A 16,761-nucleotide genomic window follows, 5' to 3' on the forward strand; every position below is an offset into this window, starting at 1 on the left:
AATGAATCCATATCAATTATCAACTAATTAATGATTTGCTAGAGCCCAGCATTCTGGTAATATTAACTCTGCTCTAAAACAATGTTTAATGACTTCAAAGGAATTCCTACTTATGTCAGGAACAACATTTTTTTTGGAAGATTTTATGTATTCATTCACGAGAGACACACAGAGAGAGGCAGAGACATAGGCAGAGGGAGAAACAGGCTCCCCACAGGAGCCTGATGTGGGATTTGATCCTAGGACTATGGGATCATGACCTGAGCCAAAGGCAGATGTTCAACCACTGAACCACCCAGGCGCCCCAGGAATAACATATATATGTTTTAAAAAAACAAGGATATTTTACATTCTTCTTAGCAGTGAAAGAACAAAAATTCAGAATTAACTTTGCATCACATGAACAGTTCAGTTGTTAAAGGGCCCAAGTATATACTTCCTAATATTATGGATGAGGGCTAATTCATAGTCAAATCACTCTCCCGTAAAAGAGTGTGACATTTTCTTCTTAAAACTAAGTTGGAAGTTGATTAAATGAATTTTCAGGGGAAAAGATCAATTTTCTATTCTTATTTCAGTTTGTGGCATGTGAGTGAAGTATGGTACTTAATATCCTGAAGATGATGCATCAGAGCTGTGTCCTCCGCAACGCTTTTCTGACCACGTGATAACAGGCATTTTTGGCGATCTTGTAGCCATTTCACTCCTCCATACCCATGATGAATTATAGCTTGCCATTTTCAAATCTGCTCTCAGGTATTATTTCAATGGCATTAGCATTAAAATACATTTCTTTAAGATAAATGAATTCAACCTAACGAAGATGAAAAATTAAAAAAAAAACACTCTAGAGTTCTAGAACACGTCCCTCTTTAGAGTTAAGATTAGCTGGCATCAATTTGCCCCATTAGTTGCTAGAAGCAAATTGGTCAAATAGCATTTGATTAATATTATGAGATGGCAAGCTCTCTTTTAATGACTCTGATTATGTATTCATGGACTATGTACATGTCCTGCTTTATTGGTCTACAGATTACATGTGTAACATATAATCAATCACACTATATGGCGTGCACACATATCCCTCTGTGTTTTATTAACTCTTATTTCTCTCCTGAAGACATTTTCATATATCTCAACATGTTTGATCAAGTCAAAAGAGAGGCTGAATGGTGAGTGGTTAATAATTGAGTGTACCAGATATGTCAAGTATTAATATAATCAAACATGAGTTTGTAGGCTGTGAATTTTCAGAATGTCAGAACAAAACATCTTGGAGCAAATAGACTTGGTTAAATCTAATTGTTTTCTCCTACAATGTAACACTGACCAACCGTATGCCATCAAATACAACTTCTGTTTTATTGGGACAGTTTGATTGCTTTTCATATCAAGTGGAGCACAAAGTTCCCTAGATTAATCTTTAAATTGAGAATATCCAATATTTTTTTTAAAAGAAAAGCATTGTGATGTGTGGATAATAAAACTTACCAATGTAGAACAAGTGGATAACTCTCAACATCAAGGGAATCCACATGAAAATAATGTGATTATAAGATTGTCATACATACATATCCAACACTACATCCCTGAAAAACAAACTACTATACTTTTTCCCAAACAAGATTATGTTTCATATGAATCATTCTCACTGTTTTTAAATTACTTTTTGGAATGCCTATTAAAATGCGGGAGACACTAAATTAGCTATTGGGAGGAATGGAAATCTGATAGTTGACAGAATGTTACCAGAACATCAGAACATCTCAGAATTGGAAGGAAGATTATAAGCCTTCTAGAAGGATTGTTTTCTAAACTTCAATTATTCAAACATTCTCACAATCTTTGCCTCTCTATATACCCTTCTATTTTAGTTCCCTTTTGCTGCTGTAAAAAATTGCCATAAATTAAGTGGCTTCCACAATACAAATTTGTTGTCTTTTATGTCTATAGGTCAAAAGTTGGACATAGCTTTCATAAGCTAAAATCAAGGTTTGGCAAGGTTTGTTACTTCCTGGAGGCCATAGGCGACAATGCATGTCCTTGCATTTTATATCTTGTAGAGACCACTCACATTCCTTGTCTCATGGCCTGCCTCTACAGTCCTCAAAGCAGCAACATTGCATCTTTTGGACACTTCTTCCACCCTCTTGTCTTTTTCTGACGACAGCTGAGAAAAGTTTTCTACTTTTAAGGATTCATGTGATGAGACTGGGCACATTCAAGTAATTTAGGAGAGTTCCAATCTCAAGGTCCTTAGCCTTAATCCCATTTGCTAATTTTCTTTTGCAAATAAGGTAATGTACATGTAGATTCTGCAGATTAGGATGTAGACATCTTTGGGGAGGTTCTGTTTTTCTGTCTACCATACATTTTAACACAAACTAACATTTCTTTTTTTTTTCAAATTAACATTTCTACTTAAGTTGACTCACTTATTTAGTTAGATGTATTTTATAAGAAAAAATTATATCACTGCTGTAAAAGGAAATTTATCACTGCCATAAAAGGAGATCCAAAACCACAATAAATTCAGTGAAGATAGAAAAATAATATCAGATCTAGTTCAATGGATATTATTGCCTCTGAAACCTTAGAACCTATTGCTTTCTTGGTTGAAAGGTGGCTTAACATGTTTCAGTAGTATTAAGGATATATTATATTGGCACATAGCTGAAGCTTCCCCATAGGCAGTAATGGAAAGATTAAAACTATAAATGAAAAGAGAATCAAAAGGTCTCTTTAGGCATGTTAGTGATTTTGAATACTGTGCCTACATAGTGTTGAAAATCATTTTGTGATCTGCTAACGGTTCATTGACCTCCAAAATTTGATGTCCCCCGTTTTGAGAAGCTCATGGGTCCCTATTAGTGTAGCGACCCCTTGGTAAAATCCTTTCCCCATGCCTATTCAGTCCCCAGCTTGGGCAGTTTCTGGAAGATTTCTGATTGAATAGGAAATTCATTCATTCATTTTTTAAAAATGTGGTACTTCATTTGGGGGTCAATCTTTTCTTAGAAGTTTCTACCCATTTGTCCTAGCTCTGCATTCTGTAGCAATACAGAATAAGTTCAGTTACACAGCAGAATAGATAAAGTGTATAGTTCTAATCAGATGATCTGGATTCAAATCACAGCTCTGCCACTAACTCGCAATGTGTTTTGGAACAATTCTGTGGTGTTTTGGGGGCTGAAGAATGGGGAATAGTATAATAATTTTCATACAAACGAACTACACAGGACTTTTATAAAGATCAAATGTCCTGATGCTACGAAATCTTCCTTTAAACTATAAACATGGTGAGCAGATGATCATTGATTGTCTAATTTGGAATATTTTGAGAGCGAAAGAGAATGCTGTTTATAGCTGTGTTACAACAACAGGCATGAACCAGGACTGCCCTGGTAAACTAGGATTCAGGTTCATACCAAACATAGGGGATTTCATGCATATTTATCATTATTTTCTGTTTACATGGAAGATCTTCTAAATTTGAAGTCAAATGATCATATCACCTCTGTTTCTTGGTTTGTTTTTAGCCTAAATCAGTCCATTTCTTTCAAAGATATCAATATGATACGTTTCTTAGGATTCTTTTCCTGGTCAACCTCATACAGATGGAGCATAGTTTTTTAGAGTTTTGCTTTTGAAAGGTGGCAGATTGTAGAGTATCTGAGTTCAGATTTCAGCCCTGCCCAGTCTGGGCACATTTCTTCTATATCCCAATGTTCATATCTATGTGTCTCACATGGTTGCAATGAAGATTAAGGAATTAATATCTGCCTATAAAGGACTGGCACATAGAAACACAATATAAGTGTTGTTAAATGGAATGAATAAATGATATTACTGGATCTGGCAATATTTAGAACAGCGGACTCCAATTCTTTGTGAGTGCAGCATTCAACACTGGAGATAAAACAGCAGTGAAGGGACAGTCCCTGCCCTCAGGGAGCTTAAGGGCCAGCAGATAAAATAGATGTGAAACCAGCAATTGCATAAATTAGTGAGCTGCAAGTGTGACGAGTGCTGTGAAGGACAAAAGCAAGATGTGATGAGAGTGGGATGCCTGGATAGCTCAGTGGTTAGGTGTCTGACTTAGGCTCAAGTCTTGATCCTACGGTCCTGGGATTGAGTCCCATATCGGGCTCCCCGCAGGGAGCCTGCTTCTCCCTCTGCCTATGTCTCTGCCTCTCTCTCTGTGTCTCTCATGAATAGATAAATAAAATGTAAAAAAAAAAAAAAGATGTAATGAGAGTGTTTCATCTCCCAATTCTATTTGACCAATGGAATCTACAGAGGCACAATTATGTCTCCAGTGCTGACACCAGAAACATTAATTAATGGAGGAATTCAGTAGCTTCTAAGTAGCTGTGTCACATTATGAGCTCTTGCTGAACTTGTGGTCATTCGCACACTCAGGTCCTTTCCTTGCCTGAGCTGTTGTTGAATGGATCCCCCAGCTCTGTACCTCTTAATTGAGATTTTGAAAAACCTAAATGGAGATACACATTTATTTCTAATAAAGTCATCTTGATGTCATTGGTCCTTGTTCTGGTCTGTAAAAATAATTTCTAGCTTGGGTTCTTCTTGCACATGTTAACTCACATTGGCAGATTATGTCTTTATTTTACTCTATGATATCTTTAACTTCAATATGCGTCCTCTCTACACCTTATGAAGATATTAGTGAGTTCTAGTTTCTATATAGTTTCAGTTTTTTTAGACGTTTATTATTAATATCACATTTATTTATTATTATTTAGACATTTATTACTATTTTACCACAAATCAATAATTGTTTCTAATACAAGGTGTAGGGGAAAAAGTTTTAAGAAATTAAAAATCTCTGTCATATCTCTTAATATTAATACTATGAACATTTTATGAAATACCATCACATTCTTTCTCATTTGAGGAAAATATACTGAAGAAATCAAGAGCATATGGCATATATATTTTTGAAGCTATGCAACACATACCCATGTCATTAAATTTTCTTTCACAACACAATTTTAAAAGATTATGTAATTTTTTCCATCCACATTTTATTTAACAATCTCTTCGGTTGAGGCTTTATGTATTTCTACTTTCTTGCTATTATAGGAATAAAGCTGTGATAAATATTCTTGTAGATAAAACGCTAAATACATTGGAAGCCAGGGATTTCTCCATCTTTCTGAAAGAGACAGTTTTCCTCCCTTGTAAAACAATCTCTTCCAAAGTCTCTGCTCAAGGAATCTTATGTTCTTTCATCATCTGGTTTAAAATCCATCTTCTCTTCCTCCTCCTTTCTCTGCCTTGTTTTCCTCAGAGCAGTTATCCCATTTTAACACATAAACTAATTTTCTTATTTGTTTCTTTATGGTCTCTGTGCCCTTCACTGGAATGCAAGCTCCATAGACATTTTGTGTTTTGTTCACTGCTGTGTATCTGGCACTTAGAACAAGCATCCACATCTTGTAAGTGCTGGGTAAATGTTTGTTGAAAGAATGAGAAAGAGTCTAGGTTCTTAGGCATATAAACAGCTAGAACAACTCAATGTACCCCTTGTTTCTGTTGACAGCTTGCATCATTCCTTTTTCTGCAATGATAATCATCTGCACTCACTTATTTGTATATTTGGCAAGGGATGCTCCTCTCTCTTTTATTTCTCTGGGTTTCAGGAAGACATGAGGCCACACGAAAGCTTGTCTGTGTGTTACCCATGTAACATGTATTCCAATCTTTCCAACAACGGTATTGTTAGTTTTTTTTTTTTTTTCATTATGCCAGTGGGAACAAGGGGATCCAGGGAGGTTAAGAAATTTGCCAGAGATCTCCCAGTTAGTGATAAAATGTCCTTAACAAATTATGACACACTGCTTCTCGGTAACCAGCTGAGTGACTCTGGGTCAAGTATTTAATCTCTCTGAAACTGTTTTCTCATTTATAAAATTAAGAGGCTGAGTCTGATCTCTGAATCCAACACTTAAATTATTTTGTAACAAGTATGACCCATGGACCTCCTAAAGGATTATTAATTGTGTTCTGACACAGGGACTTTATCCTTTCTACCAATACCTCTATTAAACAAAGGAATTTCTGCAGGACCTTTTCACCTTGGAATTCTAAAAAACATAGGCAGAAGTAATTGGTTGAATATTACATTCTACAGTGTCAAATTAGGCAGTTACAGTGTAAAACTGTCATAAAATACTGACCAAATATACTAAAATATTGTACCATAAACCCTGTTTCTAGGTATTATATATAAATTAAAAATTGTAACCATTCTTTTTTTTGTATGAAAATAATACTCAATTATTTCTGTAAGATGAAATCATTGAGCATATAATGTCAAGTGGTTCCAGACCTTTTGATGTGTTAATTATTTAATCTTCCCAACAATCCTGTGAGTTATGGAGACTTCTTATTCCCATTCTACAGTTGAGGACACTTGAGTACAGAGAGTTTAAAGGAAATTGTCCAAAGTTATACAGAATAAGTGGCAGAATCAGAATTTGGACCCATTCAGTATAATTTCAAAGCCAACATGTGCAGAAATAACACTATATTACCCAGTGCCTAGTGAGTGTGTTTAGGAATAATGTACAGCCAAGACGGGGGGCGGGAGGGAAGGTAGATTAGTTCTCCGAGATAATATAAAACTTTATGGCATGTTTTAAAACATGGAATTCTAAACATGCATACAAATAAGAATGGGATTATAATGGAATATGTATGATAGAAAAAATATACACTATATAATAGAATACAATTCTACAGAATACAATTGAATAGAATTCTACTATATTATTCTGCACTCTTCTTCATCTTTCTCCCTTTTACTTTAAGTTATTTTACCAATCTTCCCTACTGAAATACATAAAATGCATTCTCTTTTTTTCTTTACCTCCAAGCCATAGGATTACATAACCATAATTACAAAAGTATTGTTTTGAGGAAATCAGTCATAATATATTAATGTCTTACTTTAGTGCTACTGTTACTGTTTGGTGACCTAAAATGTGAATGTGTCAACCTACAGGGAAAGTGATATTCTATAGCATTTGAATTAGCTGCTTCTGCTGATAATTAGCTTCTCTTGCAGTTATGTCAATTCTAAATTGCTTCACTCTGATAAGCTGTGATCTTATTCCTGTCATTTAGGAGGTTACTGTTATCCATGTGGCTGTTAGGAATGAAAGCCACCTAGAGGAAAAAAAGAACATGAAGAACAATATCTCATAGCATTCATGTATTTGATAAGTAATCATTCAAATTCATTCCACAATAGGAGACCTGGTTCCTGTCTTCATCTGCAGTGAGTTCTCAGTTCTAATCCTCAGATATAATCTTGGCTGGTAGTCTAATTATAAAGTATTTTTGTTGTTGTCACTATTATCCCTGAGACTGGTATATTCCAGAGCTCAATTCATTTTCACCCCATATAAGAGAAACAAATTATTAGCAGAAGCAACTCATTCAAATGCTACAGAATGAAACTTTTCCTCTAATTTAAAGGCTGACATGTGGGTCACTAAGTAGTAATGTGTGTTAAAGTAAAAAGTTAAATATACTATTACTGTTTCCTTGATACAATTCTGTAACTATGGCTATAGAATCCTCAGTTGTTTTTAAGTAGAATTGATGGAGAATTACCACAAGTCTAGATGCATAGAATTCACACAAATTAAATGTGTTTGCCAGTATACATATGCCCAAATCTAAGAAGAATTCTTAAAAAATATGCTTAAATCATTTAGCAATTTAATATTTTTATTTAAAAAATAAAAATTGTTACTTTAGAATTATGTATCTCACACACTGTTAATCCTTTCTACATCTGAATCTTGCTGAAACAGATCTCATTTTATTTATTATTATCTTATTATTTTTGAGATATAATTAACACATAACATTATATTAGTTTCAGGTGTACAACATAATGATTCAATATTTGTATGTATTGCAAAATGATCACCACATTACATCTACTTAACATCCATCACCACACATAGTTACAAATTTTTTTTTCACGATGGGAACTTTTAAAATCTACTCTGTTAGCAACTTTCAAATGTGCCCTACAGTGGTATTAACTATAGTCTTACTGTTAAGTAAACAGTCTTAACTATTTTTAACAAAAGGATTTTTTATACATCTTTATATAAGCAAAATGTATCACACATTAGAGTCATTCTCTTAGTAAAGTTAAGTACTGTCACTTGTAATATGAGTTTTGCTACAGTTTCTACTTTAACAAGCCAAACTTGACAAAACTAAATATTGGCACAGATTGTCAGGTCAAAAATGAACTCTTAATGCAATAACTGAAGTGAACTGTTAGAAAACTTGGCTGTCAAAACAGGAGTTATGGCTTTGTATTGTGAACACAGTTAAAAGTACAAGCTTCGTAGGCATCCATCTGTCAAAAGACAGAGTGTGCGTGTCCTGTGGCGCTCCACTATGTTCACTCCTAAGTTTAGGGGCCAGGAAGATTCTCGTGAAAACATGAAAAATAAGAGGTTTGGTGTTAAATTGTACTTCCAGATTTTAATGTTTTGTGTTTTCCATGTTTCTAATGGTGATAATCTATTATTTTTACCTTGGTAAAAAGTTCCTTTCAATGCAAATGATAAGTTTCTGTTCTAAAATATTCTTAAAATCAAATTTTTATTCTAAGGAAAAAAACAAAGAACCATTTGTAAAATTAGTTATGGAAAGAACTAATCATTTTCTGGTTCCTTCCAGGTAAAGAGATAAATTTTAGCACTCTCTCTGGTATAGCACTGAACCAGACACTGGGGATGGGGACCTGCAAAACAAAATGTATATAGATTTCCACCATGGGCTATTTCAGGAAAGATTCTGGAAGAACAATGATGATTAACATAAATAGAGTCCAAAGAGGCAGAAATTATAAATCCCCAACAGTTAAGAGGTAGCATAAAACATAATTGGGAAATCAGCTTTTATAAAACCTAAAATCGGGGATCCCTGGGTGGCGCAGCGGTTTAGCGCCTGCCTTTGGCCCAGGGCGCGATCCTGGAGACCTGGGATGGAATCCCACGTCGGGCTCCCGGTGCATGGAGCCTGCTTCTCCCTCTGCCTGTGTCTCTGCCTCTCTCTCTATCATAAATAAATAAAAAAAATAAAAAAAACCCTAAAATCTTAAATCTAAGCAAGTGACTCTAACCACACATTTAACAATTTGCTACCATCAATTAAACATCTATTATGCATTAAGCACAAATATACATACTTAACATATGTCATCTAATTGAATTACACAAATGCAAAAGGGATTGCCATGGGAGAGAATAATCAATCCCAAGAGCATTCATTAAAGAGATTTCTAAAGAAGAGAAATGTTCTTGAAAATAAAAGGAGCCAGCATGAATTACAAGTCATACTAGTTGTCAATGGCATTTGGGGAGTAGTCCAGAATTTTTCTATGAACTTTATTCTGTGAAAACAAGCACACTAACTACTTTCCCCCCCTTCTATTTAGTGCACTGTTTTTTGAATTTGACAACCTCCTGCAGGGATGTTATGAAAGACAGAGATATCTTGTCAGAATTATAAATGTCCTTGGTGGATGAGGCAGAAAGGGTTGACTGTGTAGGACGTTCCTGACAAGTCCTCAGGATTTGAAATGGTAACCATCTTTTTGGCAAGAGTGATTTTTTCTTTTCTTTTTTCCCTATACTTTCTTTTCTTTTTTTTTTTTTTTTTTTTTGGATGAGTGGAGATGTTTTAAACACAATGAAGGACAGAACCTCTCAATACGGTTACCTGTAATCATGTGGAAAAGGACATGTACACAATTAAGCATATGGTAGGTGTTCACTATGTATTTATTTTATCTAATCCCCTTCTCCCCCATCAATGCTAACAACTTCTGGGTTAAGAGTGGGTTGCTGACTTGAATGGCTGCCAGATGGGGCATATAGGATTGCTCAGTCCCTGGACAGCTAGTCTATGCTTCCTCTCCTTCTGAGGAGAGCCATTCTTCCAATGTGAGCCATGCTCCTGCTGTAGTCCAAACTGAATTCACATACTGACACATAGATGCAGATAGATAAATAGCCGTAACATAAGTATGTGTTTCTGTGCATTATATACATAAATATATATGTGTGTATACATGCATATATATGTATGTTTGTGTGTGCACACGCACATTTGTGTTTGGTATATGTATTTGCCAATTCCTTACCATTCTTTTGGAAACAATTGCCCCTCCTCATCCCCAAATGATATAGTTACTATTGTTTTAGATTTAGCAAGTACAGGAAAATGTGTACCTATACTCAGAGCGTCGTGTTCCAAGGGTGGACCTAAGTTTTAATAATTTCTTGAACATATAATAGGCCTTACAACCTAACCTAATATAGCCCAAATACAACTTCTGCTACTCCTCCAACCCAACTCACCCAACCCCCCGCTAAAATATATCTTGCCCATCTTCTGAAATTTTCTATCTTAGTAAACGGTATTCCCACCCACAGAGTTGCTCAGTTATATTGTAGAACTAAGAGTTTTCTCTCTCCTTTATCCTTTTCATCTAATCCATCATCAGGTTCTTTTGGCCTATTTCCCTAATGTTTTCCAAATTCATCCACTCCTCTCCATTTCCGCTAATGTTACCATCATTCAAGCTCCAACATCTTCTGCCCAAATTACTGCAAAAGTTTATAATTGGTATTCTTGCTTTTACTCTTTCGGCTCATCCTGTCAGCCTCAGTTATTTTCCCAGTTCACTTAGAACCAAATGGACTTTACAAGGCCTCCTAAGTCTGTGATCCTGATCTTGTCTGTGAACAATCACCTACCACTCTTCCCTTCATTCACTACCCCAGGCTGCTGGCTTTCTTTTTGCTCTTTGAACATGCCGTGTATCTTCTTTATTTGGACCTTTGCATATGCGGTTTCCTTTGTCCAAAATGCTCTGCCTCTTGATATTTCCAGGGGCTGACTCTTACTCAACTCAGTTCAGTTCAGACGTCACCTCTTTGATGACACTCCTTAATTGACACAATCACTCCACCACCTTTCCTTTTTTTTTCTTCCCTCACACTTGCCATTACATAAAGTTGCACTGTTCATGGATTGGTTTGCTTCTTTACTGCCTTTTCTCTCCCACTAGAGTAGGAGATTATCTGTCTTGTCTGTTACATGGACTCAACACACGAAACAGTGCCTGGCACATGGTAACACATATGTAGAAGAATTGACAAAAGGGAATGAAGAATGAATGTTTCAATGTACTTTTCCCAAAATTTTGAAGCTGAAACTAAGAAAAAGACTGTTTCAATCTCTAAATGTTGAATCCCACATAGAAAACTTGAGGGCTGTTGACTTCCATGTTTTCTGCCACTGGGCCAAAGCAACAAAAGTAACAAAGCCAATTGGAAGAAAGAGCTGAAATGAAGCTAAAGAGAGTTTTGATGATATTCAACTTTATTCTAGTTGTTTAATGCCCAAATATGCTCCTCACCTCCCATGGACAATTGTTCAACTTGTGCCTGAGATATCCAAATGTAACTTTGATAAGTTTCTTTTTTTTCTTGTTTACATTATTTTAAATTTGGTTCCTGAGATTTATAATTGAAGAATTCCATGCTACTCTTTCACTGCTAGTCTCTTGCCTTTTTTTCTGCCACTCTCATTAAACTCAAAGTACTGGCCATAATACACTCCTTTCCTATCTCCTTCTCTGTCTCTTGGACATTTACACATGTATTTCTACATGCTTGAACTATTCACTGATTTTCCTTTGAGAAAACTTTTTTAACATCCCAGACTTGAGTTATAGACCTATTGTCTACCATGGCATCCTGTATTCATCCCCAGTAAAGCATTAGCAACCAGTCTTACCTCCTATTTCTGTTTCTTTCACTGTTGTACTTTTTTCTTGTTTACCACTGCATCCTTGGTGCCTAATACAGCCTGACACATAAATCTATTGGGATCGAATGATTGAATGATAGACACATAGAGCTGTTTTGTTGGTAGATAAAGCAGAACTAAGAGTAACAGAGTAGAATCTGAGTGTTAATAGTCTGCTCTACATCAGACTGTTTCCTATTGATGCTCCTCTAAAGTTTTGAACTGATTCTCTGTACCTTGGATTTAGGTAAGATTTATATTCATATTTTCCCTAGTTTGTTGTTGTTGTTATTGTTTTCCTGAGGACCTTTTTCTGTTTATGTTTCCCTCTTTACTAAGGGCCTTATTTTTTTTTAAAAAAGAATCCACTCCCATCCCCTAGTTTGAGGGAAGTTTCCACCTATTAGTGCCATTTGGTTTGCCACTTTGTCAAATAGTGGCAGCATGCCAAGCCACTAGGCCCCCTGTTTAAAATAGGATCTTGTTGAGAATAAAATATGAATCCACAACTTCAAGATAATTTTTTATTTAGTATATTACATGGAGTAACATTTTTAAAACCTTTGACAAAAAATCAGAATTGCTACACTATGCCCCAGTGTTCTTATTTTTCATATTCCTTACGTAGTTCTTAGTGCTGCAAGGAAACAATTAAAATATCCAGGTTTCTTTGAGTTCATTTAATAGCTGAAAAAAAAAAAAATAGAGTGCTCAATTTATGTCATGCACAGTTGTTCCCAGGGGAAGAAAATATTTCAATTGACCATGACTGTGACCCATTACTGCACTCTTATTCTGCAGTCTTGGTGTTCTCCTGGACGTGGTACAGTAATTTTTTCCCACTTTGCTTCATGGATCTTATAACTGTAATGACGCTAACTGATGGCACTTTGCTTGTTTTGCTGGCACTTTCTTCGTGAAATGTACCATTACTGAATGAATTTGCACCATTACGTGAATAACTGTCAAAGATTCTTTATAAAATTGAATTCTTACAGCAAAACACAAAGAGAAAAGTAGAAAATCTTATAAAGGGTAGCGATTCCAAAGAAGATATTTATAAATTGAAATGAGTTGTCAAATTCTGATTATTTTATATAACACCATGTCATATGAGAATTTACCTAACTTCATGGGATGGAGATCGAGAAGATGGGCAGTGGGACAGAAATATTGAACCATATTCTCAGTATCTTGGGAGTAGGGAGTAGTTATCTTCCAAATTAGATAGTTATAAGGATATGGAGCTTTGGTCTTAGAGTGGTGAGGGGTGATAGAATTACTTGTTTCAATTTTCTGCAATACTCCTGGTGCCATGTTAATGGTCATATTTGAAACAGTGTGAGATTCTCAAATTCTGAAGCTAGAGTTAGTAATTTCAAAAAACAAACCATTCAGTATAACCAAACATATCCACAGTTTCGTGATGAGTCCTAGAGAATCCAAATCAACGCTAATCTCAAAAGTAATCAATAAGCTATGTGCTCTTCCACAGTACAATTAATCTAAAAGTCATGCGAAATGTAGAACATAGTACTTAATGGTGCCAGCACAGAGTTACAGATTTTAATCAGGTGCTATCTTCATTACAATTAGTCTCCAATTATGAACAGGTTATGTATACATCTAAACTTTATTATGAAAACAGATATTTGTAAGGAATTTTTTTCTGCATTGAAAGAACATTTCAAACGATGACTTACTTCTTACCAAGTTGCTTAGAGTAACTTGCAAACTCAAGTGTAACTGAGAAGTGATCTTAATGAAGAGCCCAAATAGTAGATTTTGGGTGCAGAGGGTCTTTAAGCAGGGAAGGAACATGGATGTACTTCCTCTCACTTCCTACTTTCAAAAAAGTCAATAATAAGTAAAATTTCCCTTTTATAATCTGTAACTCCATTCTTGCCTAGCTCCCTAACTCCTCTCTTCTCTCCTCCAGGTATCCAGTACCTTCTCCCTGTTCTGAGGCACATTAAACTTCCTTCAAGCACTTCAACCAAAACTATTTTTTCAGGAAGGAAGAAATTTGAGAAGTAAACATTCTGATTTAACTAATAATATACAATAAAATGTGTATGATTGAAAGCAAATATACACTTCAGGCCGATGGAGAAAACATCCTGAAACTCCACAGTTCGTCTGGAACTGTATTAGGCATGTTAACTATTATTTCACATCTTTACAGAAATTTATTACAGAGGATACTGGAGTTCAGATTGCTCAAAGAACTTGCTCAAAGAGCATAGACAGTAAATTATAAAACCAGGACTCAAGACACCAAAAATGTTCAAAACAATTTGGGGGAAGATATTTGTTGGTGCCAATTAATTAACACAGCTTTGGATTTAGGCATGGGGAAAAGTGAGGTGCTGGTTAAAAAAAAATCAAGTTATGAGGAGAAATAAATTGGGGCAGGTGGCTCTGTTTAGGTGTCTATTCTCCTGGACCAACTACCCCAAGTTAAACTAGTTTTGTATATTTTCTTTCCCATTCTATTTTCCTCCACCTTCCCCACACAACTATGCTATACCATGCATTAGTGTGAAAGTTCCAAATTGTTTACAGCTGATTTGATTCCTTGCCTTTCCATTTAAATTATTGGGATTTCTGTGTAAAAAAGAGCTCACACTTTGATATTTTCATGTCTCATTATCTATTGGTAGGGTTTTACTTTTCATTGATGGGAGCTTGGAACGTCTTGTAGCTAGTGGAGAAAGAAAACATTAATATCAGGCACAGTGGCATCCAGCAGCAGTGAGTCTGAGGAGTGTGTGGAGGGATGGGATAAGGAGGGAGGGAGGAGGAGGAAGAAAACTGGAAAACCTGCAGCCACGTATAAGTTGGCTGATTTAAAATAGAAGCTTTCCCCTCCACCTCTGTGATTATACATACTACATCAATATTCGGTTTCATTGGTCCATGTTGTAGCCCAGAGGAAAAGTATCTGTTGTTTACCAAGAAAATCTGGGAAACCTAGGAAAATCTGGAAAATCACTACTGCTAAAAACAAAACAAAACAAACAACTTTCCTCAAAATACATTGGCTTTATAAATGGGAAATCTCTGTATTGAGCTGGATTATTATTTTCTGTTCCATGATACTTCACGTAAAGCTAAAAATAATCACCAGGTTATAAATGGTGAAAAACAGAACAAAACCAAACAGAACATCACCATCAAGAACAAAATACTCCCATAGCTAAAGAAGTTATATCTGTTGGTGGCATTTCAATTAAAACAAAAGCTACCAAGGTAACATGATAATGTTTACTGGCCTCTATTTTAAATGCAGAGATAAAACACAAATTCTCACTAAAGCAAAAGTGTATTACAGTTCTCTTCAGATAAAATGAATATATTCATCAACACCCAGTCCTCTATATAGCCTAGAGCTAATTCCCATAAAACTTATTTTTTCTTAAGTTTATAATTCACTTGGCTCTCACTCAACTGCCAGGGGATTTATGTACAATGTGTCTTGCTTTCAAGTTCTTATTAAAATAATTAAGTAAAATAGATTGTAAAGTCAAATGTTGACACAATTTACTGCCACTTGTTTACTTTTATTTTCCATTGTGAGAGGGCTTTGAAAGCAATTTCCCATATTATCCTCCTCCTATTCCTCAAAATAGAAGCTAATACTGAATGTCAAACTCCCTTTCCTCCCTGGAGAACCAGAGAATATTCTTAGAGGAATTCAGAAACACCCTCTTGCCTGAGGACATATCATCTGATACTAAGGAATGGAGTTCTTGACATTAGAACATCTTCAACACTAACCTTGCATGAACTCAGTCAGAAAACAGGAGCTCATAGTCCTTGACACACCTTGGAACCACTCCAGCAAGGAGAGGAATAGCCCTTCTAGGAGGAAAACTATAAATTACTTCAGTACCTTTTACCTTCAAAGAGAGACCAAAGGGGAATCCTGGGTGGCGCAGAGGTTTGGCGCCTGCCTTTGGCCCAGGGCTGTGATCCTGGAGACCCGGGATCAAATCCCACATTGGGCTCCCGGTGCATGGAGCCTGCTTCTCCCTCTGCCTATGTCTCTGCCTCTCTCTCTCTGTGTGTGACAATCATAAAAAAAAAAAAAAAAAAAAAAAAAAAAAAAAAAAAAAAACAACAACAACCACACACAACAAAGAGAGACAAATGTATTGGTGAAGAACATAATCTTAGAAGTCATGAATCTGGATTCAAATAGTGGCTCTTCCATTTTTAGGGGGGACCTTTGGACAAGTCATACTTCCTGAAGTTCTTTCTTCATTTGTCATATAGGATTAGTAATATTTAGCTCTTACGCTGAAGATTCAATGGTACTAAGAATGAAAAAAACCTAAGCTGAATGCTTGCATATTATAGGCATTATATAATTGTTTTTGTCTTGGAAAGCAGAGCCTGAGTTGGAGGTTCTTGGTCAAAAGGTTTATTGGTTGAGTACTCTCAGGAGGAGAGTGAGAAAATCAGGAGGGGACAGAGGGAACACATTTGCAGAGCATGCCCTCAGTGGTTAACTGGCTTCAGTTTGATTTCCCCAGGAAGGTTGTTGCAGCTCAAATCACATTAATTAGTCTCACTTAGAAGGGTGTGGTGGTGTAGCCACTCCAACATGGGAAAGTCTCAGAGAAGAGTGCATCTTTGAGTTGTAGTCACAACACTAGCAGCAATGAGAGAGAGGTGCACCTACTGGTAAAGGGAATCTGCGGATGGGACACCCAAAGGTCCCACCAGAGCTTATACCTAGCATTGCTCAGATCCAATTCTTATGCCAAGTACACCTAACTAGGATTCTGGTTGGTTACAATTTCCCAGAAAACTTAAAAGAGAGCAGGGTTAGCTGGACAAACTAGAACTCCCACCGTTGCCCTTGTTCCCAATGCTGTA

The sequence above is a fragment of the Vulpes vulpes genome, chromosome 13, assembly GCF_048418805.1.
Source record: "Vulpes vulpes isolate BD-2025 chromosome 13, VulVul3, whole genome shotgun sequence".
Classification (NCBI taxonomy): Eukaryota; Metazoa; Chordata; class Mammalia; order Carnivora; family Canidae; genus Vulpes; species Vulpes vulpes.